Below are 22,651 nucleotides of genomic sequence, written 5' to 3' on the forward strand. Positions count from 1 at the left end.
GCATCTCATTCTTGTCAGTATTTAGCTTTAGCAAGACAGAAACTAGACTCTTGGGAAGTCTCCCCTCCAAAAAAGTTAGAATATTGCATGTATGTCCCATTCTTCTCTTTCCCTACTCAGTCTTCTCCCAATTACTCCCACTGTTCTGGAAAACAGATTCTGGTGAGTGTCATATATTTTCCTACCACGTTTCAATTTGGTTGGCTTCCCACTAGCCTAGGGTGCAGGGACATCTTAACTGGATGCTGGGTTTCTTAAAAAGGCAATTGATTCATGTATTGTTGTTAAGCAACTGTCTCCATGGGGGAAGTAGGGTCTGAGGCTTCCCATTCTGCCATATTGCTGACATCATTCTGTAAGTCTACACATCACTTTTTTTTTTCTTAAAGAAAACCACTCCTTGATCACACATCACTTTTTAATTTATTTACTTATTAATATTTTTAGAAACAGGGTCTCAGTCTGTTTCCCAGGCTGGAGTGCCACGCTGTACCTAGAACTCCTGGGCTCAATCTTCCTGCCTCAGCCTCCCGAGTAGCTGGGACTACAGGCCTATGTCACCATGCCCAGCTAATTTATTTATTTTTTAATATTTTGTAGAGACAGGTTCTTGCCGTGTTGTCCAGGCTGGTCTCAAACTTCTGGCCTCAAGCAATCCTCCTGCCTCAGCCTCCCAAAGTACTGGGATTACAGGTGTGAGCCACTATACCCTATCCTATTTTAAAATTTTTAATTGATGCATAATGATTGTACATATTTAGGGGCTACATGTGATATTTTGTTTTTTCATTTTTATTTGTTTTTTTATTTCAGCATATTATGGGGGTACAAATGTTTAGGTTACATATATTGCCTTTGCCCCACCCAAGTCAGAGCTTCAAGCATGCCCATCCCCTAGACGGTGCGCACCGCACCCATTAATTGTGAATATATCCATCCCCTCCTCCCCCTCCCACCTGCCCGACACCCGATGAATGTTATTACTATATGTGCACTTAAGTGTTGATTAGTTAATACCAATTTGCTGGTGAGTACATGTGGTGCTTGTTTTTCCATTCTTGCGATACTGCACTTAGTAGAATGGGTTCCAGCTCCATCCAGGACAATACAAGAGGTACTATATTACCATTGTTTTTGGTGGCTGAGTAGAACTCCATGGTATACATATACCACATTTTATGAATCCACTCATGTATTGATGGGATACACGTGATATTTTGATACATGTATGCAAAGTGTAGTGATCAAATCAAGGCAAGTGGGATACTCATCATCTCGAATATTTATCATTTCTTTGTGTTGGGAACATTTAAATTCCTCTCACAACTATTTGAATTATAATAAATTGTTTTTAACTATAGCCACCCTACTGTGCTATAGAACACTAGAACTTATTCTTCCTACAGAATTGCAATTTTGTATCTATTAACTAACCTATCTCTATCTCCTCTCCATCCTACCTTTCTCAGCCTCTGGTAACCACTATTCTACTCTCTACTCCTATGAGGTCAAATTTTGTGGCTCCCACATATGAGTGATATTTGCCTTTCTATGCCTGGCTTATTTCACTTTACATAATGTCTTCTAGGTTCATTCATTACACTGTAAATAGTAGGATTTTATTCCTTTTTATGGCTGAATAATATTCAATTGTGTATACATACCACATTTTATTATCAATTCATCTATAAATGGATACTTAGGTTGATTCCGTATCTTGGCTGTATACTGCTGCAATAAACGCGGGGAGTGCATATATCACTTCAACAAACTGATTTTCTTTTTGGATATACAGACATACCTCAGAGATATATGGGTTCAGTTCTAGACTACAGAAATAAAGCAAATATAGTAATGAAGTCATTTACTTTATTCACTTAAGTGAATTTTTTGCTTTCCCAGTACATATGAAAGGTATGTTTATACTATACCATAGTCTATTAAGTGTGCTATATCATTATATATAAAAAGTATATCCCCTTAATTAAAAATATTTTATTACTAAAAATTGCTAATGATCATCTCAGCCTTCAGGGAGTTGTAATCTTTTTGCTGATGGAGGGTCTTGCATCAAAGTTGATAATTTCTGACTTTTCAGGGTTGTGCTTGCTGAAGGTTGTGATGAATGTAGAATTTCTTAAAATAAGACAACAATGAAGATTATACCATTAATTAACTCTTCCTTTCACAAAAGATTGCTCTATAGCATATAATACTCTTTGATAGCATTTTACCTGTAGTAAAATTTGTTTCAAAATTTAAGTCAATCCTCTCCAACCCTGACACTGATTTATGAACTAAATTTATGTAATATTCTATATCCTTTGTTGTCATTTCAATAATGTTCACAGCATCTTCACCAGAAGTGGATTCCATCTCAAGAAACCACTTTCTTGTTCATCCTTGAAAAGCAACTTCTCATCTGTTCAAGTTTTATGATGAGATCACAGCAATTCAGTCACAACACCAGGCAGGCTCCACTTCAAATTCTAGTTCTCTTGCCATTTCCACGACATCTGCAGTGACTTTCCCCACTGAAGTCTTGAAGCCCTCGAAGTCATCCATGAGGATTGGAATCAACTTCTTCTGAACTGATGTTAATGTTGACATTTTGACCTCCTCCTATGAATCATGAATGTTGTTAATGGCATCTAGAATGGTTAATCCTTTCCAGAAGATTTTCAATTTACTTTGCCCTGATCCATCAGGGAATGGCATCTATGGCAGCTATAGTTTTATGAAATGTATTTTTTTTTCACCAACTTCATTTTATGACTCAAAGCTCACCATCCCCACAAAAAAGAATGCTATTCCTTATTTCTGAGAAACGATAGGACAGAAGGGTTACATTGACCAATTTTAGCGTTTGCTAAAACTCACAAATTCTAGTTTTGTTTTTATTTTCAAGTTTTGGTAAAGAAGTATACATTCAGCTACTAGTGCTGTCTTCTCCCATCAAAACTTGTTCTGGCAACAAACTTTGTTTTGTTGGTTTCTGAACATAATGCTTCTTTAAAGGGAGGAGCATGTGAGATGCTGAAGCCTAAATTATGTTAGTAAAATAAAGTACCTTCACTTGAAGGTTTTTTACCACCTTGCCTTAGATTCTTTAAATGAAATCCCAAGCCTCCCCATTTTCCTTTGGTTGTCTTTTCTACCAAATCCCATTCTACCACAGAACCCAAACAGACTTTTTGGGGGAGTGAGGGGGAGGAAGAGAGACTGCCAGAGCAAAACAGAACTCCCACCAGAGCCAAGCCCCTGTTGCATTCTCAGAGTTAAAGACCAAAAGAGGACATGGACTCTTCAAAGGCTTCCAAATACATTCCCCACCCCCAGCCCCCATGGAGCCTAGTAAGTTCTGTTGAATGTGCCTGGCTAAACAAAACAAAAACTCCAATGAAATAGACTTTCCCCAAAACATCTGCTTCCAGCTTAGTAAGTCAGTGCAGTGGCACTGCTGAGTAGCAGAGAACCCAGGCCCGTAATGCCCCCATCCAGGCCAGCGGCTGCTCGGCCTCTCCACTTCACATTCACAGAATCACTTCTTGTGCAAAACAAGCAGTCTACGTAGAAAGAATGCCCTCGTAGTCTAATAAAAACTGTAGAAAAGAATGCTAGAGAGCGACCTCTCTCCCCACTTCCTCTTTATCTGCAGAGCGAGGGCATCTGTGCATAGACAGGGTAGGCAAGCCGGACGTTGAGGGAGCCGTTGTGCTGAACCAGGGATGTCTGCTGGTAATGGAGCACCAGCTCTATCAGAGAGCTGTACAGGTTGTAGGGCTCTGCAAAGCCACAGCCCCGAGCAGTGCTGTAGATCACACAGTGCTTCACTTCCCCATCGGCAACCACAGAGCAAGCATAGCATCCTTTCTTGCTGCTCTCACGAATTAAGAATGCACCATCAGGTTTCCCGTAAAGCAAATCCTCTGCTTGAACTCGATTGATATCCTCCACAAACCAGGTTTTCTCATCATAATGGGGCAGGTTTTCATCTTCTTCATTGATAAAATAGTTCTCATCAGCATCCTCATTCTTGATTCCTAGCCATGTATTCAGGCACTTCTGTCTCACTCCTTTGTGATTGAGCCATACAAGGTGCTGATCTCGGATCTTGCGCAGCTCCATCAGGTCAGGTTTGATGCTATTCATTTTTTTTATCTATTTCTCGGTTGTCCAAAGCTTGTTTCTTCAAATCCTGCTCTAGACGCATTTTGCTATCATGAATCTCACCCAGATGGGATTTCAATTTATCATAATTCATCATAATTCGTTCAATCTCCTTTTCATTCCCTTCTCTGCGAAATCGCTCAATATATTCTTTGCTGTGTTGTTCTTGTGTATGACACTGTTCCTCAAATATTTTAATTGTTTCATTAAAAGCTTCAATTGCAGTCCTCTTCATCTGTATTTCCTGGGATGTTCTAGTATATTCTTCATATAGCCTATCATACTCTTTACTCTTTTCCTGATACTGAGAGTGGTACTCTTGCAGTTTTTTACCTACTGCATCAATGTTATCTTCTTTTACCAACTGATCCTGTTGGTACCTGGACACTGGGTACGTCAGCTTCACATCAAGTTTGGGATTGTACTGAGCAAGAGACTCATGATGATAGTGGTTAATGAGCTCCACCACAGAATTAAATGTCAGAGGATCAGAAAAGCCATATTTACCATCCCGATGATAGATCTTTATCAACTTATTATTGCCTCCCTTCCGCAAAGTCAAAGTATAATCTCCCTGCATTTTTGTTGATGCATCTCGAACCAAGAAGGTCCCATCTGGCATGAAATGTATTTCTTTTTTAAGGTTTTTTTTTTTTTTTGAGACAGAGTCTCACTTTGTTGCCCAGGCTAGAGTGAGTGCCATGGCGTCAGCCTAGCTCATAGCAACCTCAATCTCCTGGGCTCAAGCCACCCTACTGCCTCAGCCTCCCGAGTAGCTGGGACTACAGGCATGTGCCATCATGCCCGGCTAATTTTTTGTATATGTATACTTTAGTTGGTCAATTAATTTATTTCTATTTTTAGTAGAGATGGGGTCCCGCTCAGGCTGGTTTTGAACCCCTGACCTTGAGCGATCCTCCCACCTCAGCTTCCCAGAATGCTAGGATTACTGGCGTGAGCCACAGCGCCCGGCCTAAAATGTATTTCTTAACTGATACGATTTTAAAGTCAAAATTACTCCTTGATACATGAGCTTCAGAATGGATGTTGTGTTAGTAGACATGAAAACAACATTAATCTCCTTATAAAGAACTCTTGGGACCAAGCACAATGGCTCCCTCCTATATCCCCAGCACGTTGGGAAGCTGAGGTAGGAGGATCGCTTGAAGCCAGGAGTTCAAGACCAGCCTGGACAACATAGCAAGACCACATCTCTAAAACCAGTTTTTAAAATTCAGTGAGGTGTGGTGGTGTGTGCCTATAGTCCTAGCTACTTAGGAGGCTGAGGGAGGAGGATTGCTTGAGCCCAAGAGTTGGAGGTTAAGGTGAGCTATGATCAGGCCACTGCACTCCAATCTGAGAGAAAAAGTGAGACCTTATGTCTAAAGAAAAAAAGCTCTTGGGTGTCTAGGTGCATTGTCAGTGGGCAGTAATATTTTGAGAGGCATCTTTTTGTCTGGACAGCAGCTCTCAACAGTGAGTATAAAATATTCAGCAAACCATGTTGTAAACAGATGTGCTGTCATCCAGGCTTTGTTGTCAATTGCTCCAGTTATAGAGCACAGGCAGAGTAGATTTAGCATAATTCTTAAGGGCCCTAGGATTTTCAGAATTGTAAATGAGCATTGGCTTCAACTGAAAGTCACCAGCTGCATTATCCCCTAACAAGAGAGTCAGCCTGTCCTTTGAAGCTTTGAAGCCAGGCATTGACTTCTCTCTAGCTATGAAAGTCCTAGATGGCATCTTCTTCCAATAGATGGTGTTCTGTCTTCACTGAAAATCTGTTGTTTAGTGTAGCCAACTTTATCAATTATCTTAGGTAAATTTTCTGGATAACTTCCGGCAGCTTCTCCATCAGCACTTGGTGCCTCATCTTGCACTTTTATATTATGGAGATGGCTTCTTTCCTTAAACTTCATGAACCAACCTCTGCCAGCTTCCAACTTTTATTCTGCAGCTTCCTCACCTCTCTCAGCCTTTGTAGAATTGAAGAAAGATGGGACCTAGCTCAGGATTAGGATTTGGCTTAAGGGAATGTTGTGACTGGTTAGATCTTCTAGCCAGACCACTAAAACTTTCTTTATATCAGAAATAAGGCTGGCTCTTTCTTTTCCTTCCTTCCTTCCTTCCTTCCTTCCTTCCTTCCTTCCTTCCTTCCTTCCTTCCTTCCTTCCTTCCTCCTTTCCTTTCCTTTCCTTTCCTTTCCTTTCCTTTCCTTTCCTTTCCTTTCCTTTCCTTTCCTTTCCTTTCCTTTCCTTTCCTTTCCTTTCCTTTCCTTTCCTTTCCTTTCCTTTCCTTCCTTCCTTCCTTCCTTCCTTCCTTCCTTCCTTCCTTCCTTCCTTCCTGTCTCACTGTCACCCTAGCTAGAGTGCAGTGGCATCATCATAGCTCACAGCAACCTCAGACTCCTGGGCTGAGGAAAAGAGATTTTCCTGCCTCAGCCTCCTGAGTAGCTGGGACTACAGGCATGTACAACTATGCCCATCTAATTTTTTCTATATATTTTTAGTTGTCCAGCTAATTTCTTTCTATTTTTTTAGTAGAGACAGGGTCTCGCTCTTGCTCAGGCTGGTCTCTAACTCTTGAGCTCAACCAATCCACCCACCTCAACCTCTCAGAGTGCTAGGATTACAGGTGTGAGCCACCATGCCTGGCCAGGAGCAAACTTTTTAATTTCCATGAATTTGTATAGTTTTGAGAGTTTCTCTTGGAATTGACTTCCATTTTTATTCCACTGTGGTCTGAGAAGATACTTGATACGAATTCAATTTTTTTAAAATTTATTGAGACTTGTTTTGTGGCCTAACATATGTTCTATCTTGAAAAATGTTCCACGTGCTGATGAGAAAAATGTATATTCTGTGGTTGTTGGGTGGAATGATCTGTAAACGTCTATTAGGTCTATCTGGTCTAGAGTTCAGTTTAAATCCAGTGTTTCTTTGTTGATTTTCTGTCTTGATGATCTGTATAGTTCTCTCAGTGGAGTGTTGAAGTCCATATTATTGTATTTTTGTCTACCTTTCTTCTTAGGCCTGGTAGTATTTGGTTTATGAATCTGGGAACTCTGCTATTAGGTGCATATATATTTAGGATTGTCCTATCTTCACATTGAATCGATCCTTTTGTCATTATATAATGTCTTTGTCTTTTTTTTTTTTTTACCATTGTTGACTTAAAGTCTGTTTTATCTGATACAATACAGCTACACCCGCTCCCTTTTGGTTTCCATTGCATGGCATATTTTTCCTCCCTTTTACCTTGAAGCTACAAAAATATTTACCCATTATTTAAGTCTCTTGAAGGCAGCAGATATTGGGATTCTGTTTTTTAAAAAAAAAAAAAAATAGATTCCACCAATCTATATCTCTTAAGTGGTGCCTTTAGTCAATTTACATTCAAAGTTAATGTTGATATTAGAGATACTGGTTTTATCATAATATTACCTCATTGCTTTTCTCAATTGCTTATTCTCAATTATTTTACTGTTTTATAAACCCCATGAGTTTTATACTTTTGTGTGTTTCATAATGGTAAGTATCAACCTTTTGATGTTTAGAACTTCTTTGAGCATTTCTTGTAGGACCACTGTAACGGTAATAAATTCCCTTAGCATTTGCTTGTTTGGGAAAGACTATTTCTCCTTCATTTATGAAACTTAGTTTAGCAGGATACAGAATTCTTGGCTGACAGTTATTCTGTTTAAGAATACTAAAAATAGGACCCCAATCCCTTCCTGCTTGTAAGGCTCCTGCTGAGAAGTCTTCTGTTAGTCTGATGGGAAATCCTCCTTTGTATGTGATTTGATGCTTTTGTCTTGCTGCTCTTAGGAGTCTTTCCTTCACATTGACCTTATTTTTTTCCAACTGACACCTTGATTTAACCTTCACATTAACTTTAGATAGTCTGATGACTATATGCCTTGGTGAAGTCCTGCAGGGCCAGAATGGCAAAGGTCTCATGAAGCTTATCTCATTCCCCAGTGTTGTGCACTTTTTTCCTCCAGTATCTTTTTTTACTGGGTTGAGCAGTTCAGCCTGCAGGCCAGTATGTGGTGCCAATAGGTAAGAACCAGCTGCAGCAGAAGTAGATGGGTACATGCAATACCCCAATGGTGGGCACAAGCCCCAGCCCTGACAGAGATGGTGGGAGGAGACTTAAGTCTCCACTGGGGGAAGGAAGGAAGCCAACCCAGCTCCACTACCAGGCAAGCAGGAACATGATCTGCCCTTCATTACACCCATTCCAGGGCTCAGGATATTCAGGTCAGGCAGAAACCACTGACCATCTGCAGTAACACTGCTGTTCTATGTAAAGAGGGGAAGGGGCTCCACCCTTCATGCAAGCCTGAGCCCAGAGGGCACACCTCTCAGGGGAACACAGTCACCCCAAAATGCCCCAGAAAGTCCATCCACAAATGCACTCATGCCAAGCTACCACAAGAGAAGCCCTGGCGGTGTCTGCAGCAGTGGGCAAGGAAGAGAAGTCCCCTTCTCCACATCCTTCCATGAGCACTGGGGCTGCCCAATTGCTGGGGTAGGGCAGAACCACAGTCCTCCCCCACAGAGCCTAACACAGTGCCCATGTCTCTGCTGAAAGACGTGCAGCCACTCCCTGCCCACAAGTGGGAGGTTCTGGGACATAAAAAAGCCTACACTCTGGTTTCTTTTGTCCCATGGGGTTCTCCCTTGGTGGGGTGCACTCCCCCTTCTCCTAGAGCTGGAAATCCCTAATGGCTGGAGCACTCGGAATCCTGTAGCTCCCCTGGGTCTAGCCACCCTGTGGGACTACTGCAATCCAAGCAGGTGCTGAGGAATGTCTGTGGCAGATCTGATGATGTGAAGACACAAGGGTTGTAGGTTTCTGGGTTGTCCAAAGTCCCACAATGGGTGTGCACCAAGTATAGCTCATGCCATCACAGCTTGGGTCCAGAGAGAAAGTAAGGGACACTGCATGAGCTGGTAGCTCAGTGTGTTGCCCTCAAGAAGTCCCCAAATCACAGCCCACCCAGTACTTGGGCTCACAAGGGCAAAGAAGCTCTCCTTAAGTTTGGATACTAGCAGTCTTCCACAAGGGCTAGGAGGGCCAAAAACACCCTTTCTACCCTTTCTACAGAATACAAAGTCCCTGGGGTTTGATCTCTGCCAATTTCTTGTTTCTTTTTTTGTGTTGTAGCTTCTTCCAGTGAACTCTCTGATAGGTTCCAGCACTCTCCCCTTAAACTTCCACTTGAGCTATGACTATTCACCTGTAATTTTGGTTCTTCCTTCTGAGAAGAATTGGTCTCTGACATCTCTAGTCAGCCATCTTTGAAAACTCTAAAGTATTTTGTTATAGCAGACCAAATGGACTGAGACAATACCATTCATCTCGTTAAAGTGTACAGTTCCATGGATTTTAGTGTATTCACAGAGTTTTGCAACCATTATCACAATCAATATTAGGACATTTTTATCACCCCAAAAGCAACCTCATACCCATTAGCAGTTATTCCCCATTTCCCCTCAGCCCTAGGCAACTACTAATGTATTAATACTTTCTGAATCTATAGATTTCCCTTTTCTGGATATTTTATATATATGGAATCATAAAATATATCATCCTTTGTGACTGGCTTATTTTACTTAACATGTTTACAAGGATCATCCATGTTGTAGCATGTATCACTATTTCATTTCTTTGTATTTCCAAGTAAATAATATTCCATTGCAGATATACCCGTTTTGTTTATCCATTCATCAGCTGATGAACATAAGGATTGTTTCCACTTTTTGCTTTTATGAATAATTCTGCTATGAACATTTCTGTACAAGTTTTTGTGTTGACATATGTTTTCATTTCTCTTATGTGTATATACCTAGAAGGGAAATTTCTGGGTCACACGGTAACTCTATGGATAACCTTTTGAGAAACTGCCAGGCATTTTTATGCAGCAGCTGCACCATTTTACATTCCCACCAGTAATGCGTGAAGTTACAATTTCTCCATATCTTTGCTGGCACTTATTTTCTGCTTTTTTATTATAGCCTTCTTACTGTGTGTGAAGTGGTATCTCATGATTGTTTTGATTTACATGTCCTTAATGACTAGTGATGTTGAGCATTTCTTCACATACTTATTGGTCATTTGTATATTTTCTTTAGAGAAATGTCTATTCAAATCCTTTGTATTAATACATTTGTTAATCAGGTTTTCTTTGGGGAGATCATTCTGCTAGGTTTTATTTTCCTCGTCTGCCTAATTTTAAAATTAATAGGCTTTATCTTTTAGAACAGTCTTAGGTTTACAGAAAATTAGAGAATCCCCATATATCCCCTACCTCACTCTCAATTTTTCCTATTATCTTGCATTACTGTAGGTCATATTTGTTACAACTGGTGAACCAATATTGATAAATTAACTAAAGTCCATGCATTAGTTTTCACTCTTCCTGTTGTATAGTTCTATGGGTTTTGCCAAATGTATAATGTCATATATCCACCATTACAGTATATAGCATAATTTCGCTATCCTAAAAATAACCTGTGCTCCACCTATTCATCATTTCTCCCCTTGCCATGATCATACCAAAGTCCTGCCAACCAATCTTTTTAATATATCTATAGCTTTGCCTTTTGCAAAACATCATATAGTTGGAACCACAATAGTATGTAGGATCTTCTGACTGGCTTCTTTCACTTAGGTATTTAAGGGTTCTCCAGGTCTTTTGTGGCTTGATAGATCATTTCTTTTTATCACTGAATAAAATTCCATTGCATGGATATATTACAGCTTTTTTTTTATCCACTCATCTATTAAAGTATATCTTGATTGCTTCTAATTTTTGGCAATTATGAATAAAGCTGATATAAAGATTTGTGTGCAGGATTTTGTGTGGACATAAGTTTTCAATTCATTGAGGTAAATACCTAGGAGCATAAGTCTATGTTTAGTTTTCTAAGAAACTGCCAAGCTGTCTGCCAAAGTATCTGTCCCATTTTGCATTCCTACCAGCAATAAATGAGAGTTTCTTTTGTTCTACATCATCACCAACATTTAGTGTTATCAATGTTTTGGGTTTTAGCCATTTTTTTTTCTTTTTTTTAACCACCTCAGTACAACAGGAAGGGTTTTAGCCATTTTAATTGGTGTATAGTGGTGTCTCTTTTCAATTTTGCAATTCCTTAATGATATACATGTTGAGCATCTTTTCATATGCTTATTTGCCATCTGTATACTTTGAAAAGATGTTTGTTTTGATCTTTTGTCCATTTTTTAATTGTTTTGTTCATTTTCTTTTTGAGGTTTATGAGTTCTTTATATATTTTCTATAACAGTCCTTTATCTAGTATATCTTCAGCAAATATTTTCTCCCAGTCTTTGGCTTGTCCTTTCATTCACTTAACAGTGTCTTTTTTTTTCATTATGTCTTTTTTTTTTTTTTTTTGTAACAGTGTCTTTTTCAAAGCAGAAGTTTTTAGCTTTGATGAAGTCCAACTTATCAATTTTTTCTTTTATGAATTGTGCTTTTGGTGTTCTGTCTAAAAACTCATTGCCAAAACACAAGGCCACTTCTATTTTCTCCTATTTTATCTTTGAGAAGCTTTGTAGTTTTCTGTTTTACACTTATAGGGCCTGTGAAAAGGTGATAGAAGTTAAATGAGGTCATAAAGGTGGGGCTCAATAGGGCTAGTGGCCTTATAAGAAAAAGAGTCATCAGAGCTTTCTCTCCACCACATGAGGACACAGTGAGAAGGTGGCTATCTACAAGTCAAGAAGTGGGTCCTCACCAGAAAGTAAATTGGCCAGCACCTTGATCTTGGACCTCCCAGCTTCCAGAACTGTGAGAAACAAATTTCTATTGTTTATGTCTCCCAGTCTGCAGTATATTGTTTCAGCAGCCCAAGAAAACTAACACAGAGCCCTTAGCACATTAATTATAATTTTTTAAATCACTGGTCTCATAATTCCAAAGTCTCTGCCATATCTAAGTCTGGTTCTAATGCTTATATTGTCTCTTCAAGACTGTGGGCTTTTTTTTTTTTTTTTCCATTTTAGCATGCCTTATAACTTTTTTGTTGAAAGCCAGGCATATCACTATAGATGCAAGAAAAATGTCCTCGCGCTTTCTGTCTGCCTGATTGTGGCAGCCAAGATTGAATAGAGGAATACAGAGAAAAAAAAAAAAGAAAGCCAGGCATGATGCAGTGGGTAAAAGGAACTAATGTAGATAGGCCTATTAGCATGAGATTTTATGTTTGTCTGCCTAGGAGTTTACTGTTTATCATAGCAGTGGTGTCAGAAGCTAAAACTTCCTCTAGGGTTTTGTTTTTGTCTCCCCTCTTATCTTGGGATTTCCCTAAATGCTCCTTCTTAAATGGAGTCTGAGGCTTACAGTTCTTTCTGCTATAATACCCTGTTATTATATAGAAGACCTGTTTGTTGATGTGATGGTAAGGTGTGGGAGGAGGGAAACATTCTGTAATCATATGATTAGGTATCAGTCTTTTTTATACCTGTGTCCCTGGGCTGTAACCTAAACAATTGTTTGTGAGCATCACACCTTCTTATGTGAAACAGGAAAGTAGAGGGAGCTGGAATGGGGTATTTCCCTTCCCCCAGGTTGGTTAGGCTTTAATAAGGTAAAAGTTGGTTAGCCCCCCCCCCCAGTAAAACAGTTTCCCTGCAGGGAAAGCCTTTTTAAGGAGAACAGAGCACTCTGAGTGTTTTTTAAAATGTTTAATTTTCACCTCATTCCTGCCAGAGGCAGGAAGGGATTTTTCTCTGATCTTCACTCTGAGAACCTGGTGGGACTCCTGAAGGTAAAACTCATGAAAGTGTGAGGTCCCCCTAAGGGTGGGCCCCCAGGAGTTCTTATCTCTCAAGTTACTCCACAGTCTCCAGCAATTTGTCAATTACTCTTGCCTAACTAGTCAATTAGTCAAGTGTTCTACCAGACTCTAGCAGTGGCTTCTTATCCCAGTAAGCTGGACATACAGCACACTCTCCCCAACAACAACAGAATATACATTTTTCTTAAGTGCACATGGAAAATCTTCCAGGATAGGCTACATGTTAGGCCACAAAACAAGTCTCAATTAATTTTTTTTTTGCTGATGTATAATAATTATACCTATTTATGGGGTACCTGTGATATTTTGATACATGCATACAATGTGTAATGATGAAATCAGAGTAGTTAGATATCTATCACCTCATCTATGACTTCTTTGTGTTGGGAATATTTCAAATCTTCTCTTCTAGATATTTTGAAATATACAATACATTGTTAACTATAGTCACTCTACTATGCTATCAAACATTAGAACTTATTCCTTCTATCTAACTGTATATTTATACCCATTAACCAACCTCGTTTCATCCCCCTCAACTCTTGCCAGCTTCTGGTAACCATGATTCTACTATCTACTTCCATGAGACCCACTTTTTTAGCTCCCACATGAGTGAGAACATGCAACATCTGTCTTTCTGTGCCTGGCTTATTTCACTTAACACAATGACCTTCAATTCCAACCACGTTGCCGCAAATGACAGGATTTCATTCTTTTTTTATGGCTACATAGCATTCCATTGTGTATATATACCACATTATGTTTATTTCCTTCTGACCATAATTGAATGAAACTAGAATAACAGAAGCAAATCTGGAAAATTCCAAATATGTAGAAGTTGGACAACATACTTCTAATCTGCTATTCTATTTATCTCTAATTTTTTTCTCAGAGCAGCTACAGCATGAGGATTCCAATTATAAGCATGTAAGAAGTTCACCAGCATGAACTAGGAATGGCAATGTAAAATAGTCAATCCCTACAGAAAGTTGAAACACTGCTTGGAGTTATGGGCCCCATGTGGCCTACCATGAATAATTGTTCCAAGTTCTGACTCAGAAATAGCAACCTCCTTAATACCCACCTTAGGATTATGTTAGGAAGAAGACTCCTTATTCACATTTATAGGTGACCATATTCTAGATATATTACAGAGTCTTTTATCTTTCTCCTCATTATCAAAAAGCAGATACTTAGTACCACCTTGACTAGGGTGCTTATATAAATATGCCTTTCAGGGAGAAGACATTAATATAAATATTTAGAGGATATATTAAATCATAACAAAATATTGAATACTTTGGGTATTTATACCATATGCATATCATGGGCCAGATGTTGTCCCATAGAAATATTGCTCCATACAAATACTGCACTATAGAAATGTCCCCTATAATATAGAGACAGAAATGATTTCAGGAGTTTTGCAGGGCTTTGCCCTGAAGGAATATGTGAACATATTAGTTCACATATCACAAGCTGCCTCACCTCAAGAGGACATCTCACCAGTCAGTGGCAGCATTTTTCAAGGTGATGCTGTCTCAAACCTGTAGGCTTTCACCTGCTTTGTATGACAAAGCTTGGCATGAGGACACGGGATGAGAACTGATCAAAGAGTGCCTGCTCCACAGATAGCTACCTGCGGCTAAAAGCAATTAGCCTAAGGGACAGTTCTTGCTTCACTCCTCACTACCGGTCTCAATCCACAAAAACAGATAAAGAAACATAGCGCCACTATATTTCTGTTTAGCCTTTCTGCTACGTGATAATTTTATCTTAGGACTTAGAAGTTTGTCTTAGAAAGACTTTGTAACCGTTTGCTCACATACCCGGTAGATAAAGTTAATTAAGCAATCTCTAGAAACTTTTTGGGAGACTTTTAACCTAAAACAAACTACCTGTTATTATGTAAATCTGTTACCCCTGGCAACTGATCACTGTACCAATAAATACTGATGTGAAACTTCACTTGGGGCCTCACAGCTCAAGGGAATGCTGGAGGTCTCCTGATTCCCCCAACTATTATTAAATCTATACCTTATAAAACTGTACTTTCATCTCTGTGTATTCTTTTATTTCTATATTCTATTATTTTCTATTTTCTATTATTTCCTTATCCCTTGTGATGACCCCTGCCAAAGGGACCCGATTTTTTGCTGGGAGCATAGCTAACTCCCCACAGAAAGAGCATCTAGAGAATAATAATTAAACAGTAGTGTTCAAGAGAAAGACAGGGAGGCATTAGCACTACTTAAATTACTCCAGGTCAAGTTTGAAGAGGTAGTTGATGATAGTCTAGTAAAGGAAATTATGAGAAAAGAACATGTCAGACATATCCATGGGAGAAGGCTCACAGGTATAAAAATTGTGGCAATCTATTAATAATACGGCATTCTGACAAAAGGAGGATTTTGGACTTCATCCATAGTAAAATAGGAAGGCCCTAAGGAGGACAATCACATGATCAAAAGGAAGACAATGTCTTCTTAAAGGAACCACTTTAAAGAGCTCACCTGACAAAGGGACATTAAATTTTCTAGTATAATAAAGAATTTCTATTATATTTTGAAAAGAGAAAATTAGGCCACCCCACTGCCTGAGCTGGTAGAGCTGGGGCATGCATCCTGCTGGGCGCCATGGGGGAATGAAGTTTGCAAACTTCCAGGGCACAGAGGTGGTGGCTGGCCTGCAGGGGGGGCCCCTCTCTGGCGCTCTAGGCCAGAAACCTCGAGAAGGCACCCACAGAGCCTCCCCAGCCTGCAATGGAGGGTGAGCCCAGGGGTGTCAGGAGGGCAGGCTATGATGAATATGATGGCAACCCAGGTAATGGGGCAGTCTTCCGGAGAAGCAGGGCTGTTCACTGGCAGGGGCAACACTGGCATAGTGTTTCCTAACAACATGTATGACTTGCATGACCTCTCTAAAGCCAAACTGGCCACACTTCAGCTTATCGTGCTGGCAAATGTGGCCTTAACTGGGGAAGTAAATGGCAACTGCTGTGATTACCTGGTTGGGGAAGAAAGATAGATGGCAGAATTGATGCCTGCTGGGGATAACAGCTTTTCAGACAGTGATGGGGGACTTGAGGAATTTCCTGAAATAAAAGGTGAACCTAATGGACTGGAAAACACGGAACTGAGAAGTTTGGAACTCTGTTGTAGAACTTCAGCCTGTATTTGAGGCATCAGCTGCCGCAGCTGCTCAAGTAAAGATCTTCCTCCCCAAACACCTGGAGCACCCTTTCACTGTAAGCCATGCCAATGTGAAGCAGAATCTGCAGAGAAGTTTGTGCATCACATCAGAGTTCACAGTGCCAAGAAATTTTCTGTGGAAGAAAGTGCTGAGAAGCAAGCAAAAGCCAGGCTCTTCCATTCAGAAGAGGGAGATTTCTCCAAGGGCCCCGTTCACTGTGACTGCTGTGGCTACAATACCAATCAATATGATCACTACAGTGCACAGCTGAAACACCACACCAGAGCTGGGGATAATGAGCAAGTCTATAAGTGCATCATTTGTATATATACAACAGTAAGTGAGAGTCACTGGAGGAAATACTTGAGAAACCATTTTCCAAGGAAAGTATACAAATGTAGAAAATGCAACTATTTTTCAGATAGAAACAAACATTCTGTTCAGCATGTTAGAATTCATATAGGAGAATACCCACATAAATGTGAACTTTGTCCTTACACAAGTTCTTTGAAGACTCATCTAACTAAGCATGTGTGTACTCATTCTGTAGCAAAGGGAATGGCCTGAGAAAAAAATGGCAAAAATATTTTCTGTCTCTTTGAAACTTCCCTCACTCTTTTTGGGAACTAGAACCTGGATCCCTGCCTCAGTCCAGCGGTTGGGTGGGGAAGAAGAATGTCTTTTGTTCTTTGCATTGCAGGAGATGGCTCAGTAGAACTATCCTGGTGGAGGTCCAGGCAGCAGAGGTCCCAGCAGAGGTCCTGGAAGGTCCCTGGAAGGTCCCAGCTGGTGTCCAGGCCAGCGGGAGGTCCCAGCAGATTCTGGAGATGAAAGGATCAGAACCATTAAACGTAGTTGAAGAAAAATATTCTGTACCTGAGAACCCTTCCCTTAAAAGCTCTGTATTTTTGCTTATGGGGGAGGAATTTTGTGCTTTGAGATGACAGTCTGCCACCTTCCTCCTTTACTGGCAAATTAATAAATCTCTCTTTTTTTCTCCTCAAACCACTTGTCCTCGTTCTTCTGATGCAGCCTCAAGGGGAAGTGCCAAGTTTTCAGACGAGGAGCCATTTAAATGTGATCAGTGCAGTTATGTGGCCTCTAATCAACATGAAATAACTTATTATGCAAGACAGGCTCACAATGGGCCTAAATGTCTTAATTGCCCATAGTGTGACTACAAAAAAGCAAATAGAAGTAACTTCAAAAAACATGTAGAGCTACATGTTAACCCACAGCAGTGCAGTTGCCCCGTATGTGACCATGCAGCTTCCAAGAAGTGTAACCTACAGTATCATTTCAAATCTAAGCATCCTACCTGTCCTAATAAAGCAATGGTTGTCTCAAAAGTGAAACTAAAGAAAATCAAAAAGTGAGATGTTGACTTGCCTGATAACAATATTTCCAGTGAAAAAACCAAAACAGAGAAGACAAAAATAAAGGCAGGTAGAGGTGCAAATGGAAAGAAAAATGAGACGTTTGTAAAAGTGGAGAAAGAGTCTTGTAGTAATGTCTCAATGACCCAAGTGACTACCAGAACTTGCAAATTAGCAACAGACACAAAAAAGATGGATGTGGATACAGAAAGAAATTAAAAAAAAAATTCTGTAGAACCAAGAAAAGCAAAAGGAAGATAAAAGCTGAAGCCCCATTCCTTACATGATCCTGTGAGGAACCTGTGACAAAAGAAAAAAAAAAGGTAGAAAGCAAATCCAAAAATAGCAAGTGTCAAAGGGTGACAGCAAAGTGTAAAAGAATAAAAAGCAAAATACTACATGAAAAAAAGCACAAAGAAGAAAACTCTAAAAAATAAGTCAAGTAAAAGCAGCAGCAAGCCTGCTCAGAAGGAGCCTGCTCAGAATGAGCCTGCTCAGAAGGAAGCTGTTCAGAAGGGGCCTCCTCCCTTAGAGGTTGTTCAGAAGGAAACTGCTCAGAGGGAGTCGTGTCCTCCCATAAGGCCTCCTCTTCACGCGGAACCAATTCCCAAAAGTCTCCTTTCAGAAAAGATAAAAAGAAAAAGTCTAACATGCAGAGTGAAATGGCAGGGAAGGAGCAAGTCCTTACTAAAGTTGCCTTAGTGCCTAGGAAAGACAGCCAGCTTCTGAAGGAAGATGCAAGCACACAGGATTTCTTATCACTAATGCCACAACTGCCAAAGGAAAGCTTAAAAGAAGAGGCATCAAAAACCCAAAAACTATTCTCCTAAGGTGAAGGAAATAAGGAAGCCCCTCGTCAGAAAGCAGGAACATAGCCAGGCATGGTGGCACATGCCTATAGTGCCAGCTACTGGGGAGGCTGAGGCAGGAGGATCACTTGAGCCCAGGAGTTTGAGGTTGCCGTGAGCTAGGCTGACACCATGGCACTCTAGCCCGGGCAACAGAGTGACTCTGTCTCAAAAAAAAAAAAAAAAAAAAAAGGCAGGAATAGAAGAGGCAAATGATAGCCTAGCTGGTGTTACTGCTTATATCAAGAAATCATCAACTAGTGTTTCATCCTCTGGACAAAACTTGAATATGCCAGAGTATGAAACTTTAGAGATGGTAAATATCAGACTGACATTATGCTTTGTGAAATAGAAATGGACACTGATCAGAACACAATAGAGAATCTCCCTGATAAAGACTCAGCAGTGGAAGAACCAGTTTCACCATTGCTTCCTCCACCAATAGAATATTGTGAAGCAGTGTCCGACACTGCTCTAACATCACTTCCTGCTGCCATGGCAGTAAATAAGTCTCAGGATATTGATGAAGACAAAGGCATATACAGTCATGATGAAGTGATCTAAGCAACAACACATCACAGGATAGTGATAATTCTGGATTGCATGGGGCTCAGCTAGCTCCACAAGAAACTAGTAGAAAAAATTCAAAGAAAGCCAAAGTGTCTAAAGGAGATTTTGTTTGTATCTTCTGTGATCATTCTTTCAGAAAGGAAAAGATTTCAGCAAATACCTCAATTTCCTTTTGGTTAATGTGTACTTCCTTGAAAAATCAGCTCAAGGGCAGGAGCAATGGAACTTTGGATGAGGTTTCAGTTCTTAGTTTATAAGGTCTATTACATTTTTATTCATTCACAGTAGTAGACAACCTTTAAGATTGCTTTAATAAGTTTCCAATGTTGATTTTTGGAAAACTCAAGTGCCATTCTTTTCCTTAGAACTTTATATATACACCTATTAATTGTATAAATTTTAGCAAATCCAAGGGAGTTACTGTACTAAACAAGCAGATACCTAAATCTGTTAGCTTATGTGTTTAACTGAAATAAGGCCAAGATGATATAATAGCATTCTATTTCTTTGTCCAGCTACAACTTGCCAGTTTTTTTTCCATATCTATCTTCCTGTTTTACTTTATTTTTACTTTTTTTTCTTTTATTTCAGGATATTATGAGAGCACAAATATTTTGGTTACATTTTATGACTTTGCCTCACCCAAGCGGGGATTAGAGGCATACCCTTCCCCTCTACAATGCTCACCGCGTCCACTAGTTGTGAGTTTATTTACTTTATCCATAGTTCCTTGTTTAGCTCTATAAAAAAGTGGCTTACTTAATAGCAAATCACTTGAAGATTTTGCCTGCTTTATATAAAGTTAGCACTTTAAGATTTTTTTTGAGATGAGAAGACATTTAAATTGAAGAGAAATGCTGCCAACAATGGACATTCTATAAGTTCAGATATTTACTTCCTAAGTTGTGATACAGTAATCATCATAAAAACAGTGATTTTTGTGTTATTTTTTATTTTGGTGTTTTAATGCTTAAGATGTTGCACGTTGCTTTTTTTAGCCTGTGCAGTTAAACTTTTTCTAGAAATAGTATTTGTGTTGAACAGTTACACTGTATACATATATATGCATATTTATATTGGACTCTTTAGAGAGATGCTCTTAGGCTTGTTTGCAAAAGAGCAGTTTTTTTCCTTTGTTGCAATTGTTTTTACAGAAAAATAGTGTGCAAGTATGTAAGCAAATGAAACATGCAGATTCAATCCATTTATTTTGATTTTCACATATTAGATCTATGCCTGAATCCATATTTCATGTAAATTATTTATTTTCAATGGATGTAGTAAATTCACACCTCTCAGTTTTGATTTTGCAATAAAACCACTAGGTTCCATATTGTACAAATTTTTATCTCAAATACCAACCATCAGTTATTGGTTTTATTGTGTTTTGCTATAGCTAATCCCTAATTGTAGAGTGTTAAATCATTTCTTTGAAGAAAACCTTTTCTCATAGATGGTTGGTGTCCATATGGCTACTTAATTGAATAAAATCTGTAAGTGATCTTTGGAAATTGCAAACCTGAAATTAGGAGACATAATTATTCCTTCAAGTTTTATAGAATATCACTTGGGAGATTCCAAAGCCATAGATATTATATGACAAACCTAGGATAAGAGAAGTAGTATGAGTACTAGAAGACCAGGTGCAGCTTCCTATAAAGGCAATGAAAAAGGCTAGTGAAACTTAAGTACAGACCAGATTTTTTTTTTTTTTTTGAGACAGAGTCCTGCTTTGTTGCCCAGGCTAGAGTGAGTGCCGTGGCATCAGCCTAGCTCACAGCAACCTCAAACTCCTGGGCTCAAGCAATCCTCCTGCCTTAGCCTCCCGAATAGCTGGGACTACAGGCATGTGCCAACATGCCCGGCTAATTTTTTCTATATATATTAGTTGGCCAATTAATTTCTTTCTATTTATAGTAGAGACGGGGTCTCGCTCTTGCTCAGGATGGTTTCGAACTCCTGATCTCAAGCAATCTGCCCGCCTCGGCCTCTCAGAGTGCTAGGATTACAGGCATGAGCCACCGCGCCCGGCCCAGAATTTTTTTTTTTTTAATCATACTTTTTCAGGGATCTCCACAAACTAGTGGGTATCCTGGCTGTCCCTGTGACAGCTTCTTTCTACAAGTGAGGCCTCAAATGAATGACAGCTAATCCTGGTGTTTTATTCAGACACTTTGTATGAAAAAGGGTATATGCTCCAAAACTTTTTTGTAGGTTGTTAGGCTAGTCATCAAAGAGTATTAAAGAATTCGACATAGGATTTTTCTTATTGTAGCAGTTATTTTATTGCAGTAGAATAAAGTATGATCCCAATAGGGAATCTTGAATTCTGATCTCCTATATCCTATTTTGAAGTAACCACTTTATATTTCATTTTCTTATATCTAGTGATCTCTTTGAGGTGGGTATCAGATTTTGGCAGTAAAATATGAAAGATGAGGAAAATTTTTAATGATGTGTGGGTGGAAAACTTGTTAAAAATATGAGAGTGAAGTTTGAGTTAAAAGTTGTTTGGACTTGGAATTGACTGGGAGACTAAAGATTTAAAGAAACAAGATTCTCTCAAGACAGGAGGAGTAAGTTGTGTGATAATGGTGTGCTTTGTGTGCATGAATGGGAATTTGTGAATGTTGAATTCTAGGCTTTGACAGTCATTGTCCACAGATCAAGCTGTAAATATTTATGTTCTAAAACTTAAATTTCAAAGCTAGTTAAATCTTTCTAACAACTAGTCTTAATGTTCACAGCTGCATTTTACCTTAAATTACTGTTTACAGGCCGGGCGCGGTGGCTCACGCCTGTAATCCTAGCTCTTGGGAGGCCGAGGGGGTGGATTGCTCAAGGTCAGGAGTTCAAAACCAGCCTGAGCAAGAGCGAGACCCCATCTCTACTATAAATAGAAAGAAATTGATTGGCCAACTGATATATATATATATAAAAAAATTAGCCGGGCATAGTGGCGCATGCCTGTAGTCCCAGCTACTCGGGAGGCTGAGGCAGGAGGATCACTCGAGCCCAGGAGTTTGAGGTTGCTGTGAGCTAGGGTGACGCCACGGCACTCACTCTAGCCTGGATAACAAAGTGAGACTCTGTCTCAAAAAAAAAAAAAAAAAAAAATTACTGTTTACATTATATAGAAATAAAGATTCAACCTAACCACGAATTGGATATTGGGAATCAATTTGGGGAAGAGGTTTTTGTGGATTCTTCTACACTGTAAAAGAAATAAAAATGCCTATGGGGAACTGAACTAATTTCTAATCTAGTCTTTTAAGACTAGAATGCTGCCGAGCGCAGTGGCTCACGCCTGTAATCCTAGCACTCTGAGAGGCCGAGGCGGGCAGATTGCTCGAGGTCAGGAGTTCGAAACCAGCCTGAGCAAGAGCGAGTCCCCCATCTCTACTATAAATAGAAAGAAATTAATTGGCCAACTAATATGTATAGAAAAAATTAGCTAGGCATGGTGGCGCATGCCTGTAGTCCCAGCTACTCGGGAGGCTGAAGCAGCAGGATTGCTTGAGCCCAGGAGTTTGAGGTTGCTGTGAGTTAGGCTGACACCACGGCACTCACTCTAGCCTGGGCAACAAAGCAAGACTCTGTCTCAAAAAAAAAAAAATCCCAACTGAGGAATGGTCTACAAAATACCTGAGCAGTACTCCTCAATACT

At 39.6% G+C, this 22,651-nt stretch overlaps 1 non-coding gene and 2 pseudogenes across 1 annotated transcript; 2 read left to right on the forward strand and 1 right to left on the reverse strand.

Annotated features, from left to right (window-relative positions):
- Positions 1–3,383: 3,383 nt before the first annotated feature.
- On the reverse strand, positions 3,384–4,792 carry LOC105873081 (phosphatidylinositol 3-kinase regulatory subunit gamma pseudogene; annotated as a pseudogene).
- Positions 4,793–12,195: 7,403 nt separating this feature from the next.
- Positions 12,196–12,322, forward strand: LOC142866109 (small nucleolar RNA SNORA31). Its single transcript, XR_012916171.1, has one exon. It is a non-coding gene; the product is annotated as a small nucleolar RNA SNORA31 (small nucleolar RNA).
- A 3,484-nt stretch (positions 12,323–15,806) lies between these two features.
- On the forward strand, positions 15,807–19,219 carry LOC105872953 (RE1-silencing transcription factor pseudogene; annotated as a pseudogene).
- Positions 19,220–22,651: the final 3,432 nt, after the last annotated feature.

The sequence above is a fragment of the Microcebus murinus genome, chromosome X (genome assembly GCF_040939455.1).
Source record: "Microcebus murinus isolate Inina chromosome X, M.murinus_Inina_mat1.0, whole genome shotgun sequence".
NCBI lineage: Eukaryota > Metazoa > Chordata > Mammalia > Primates > Cheirogaleidae > Microcebus > Microcebus murinus.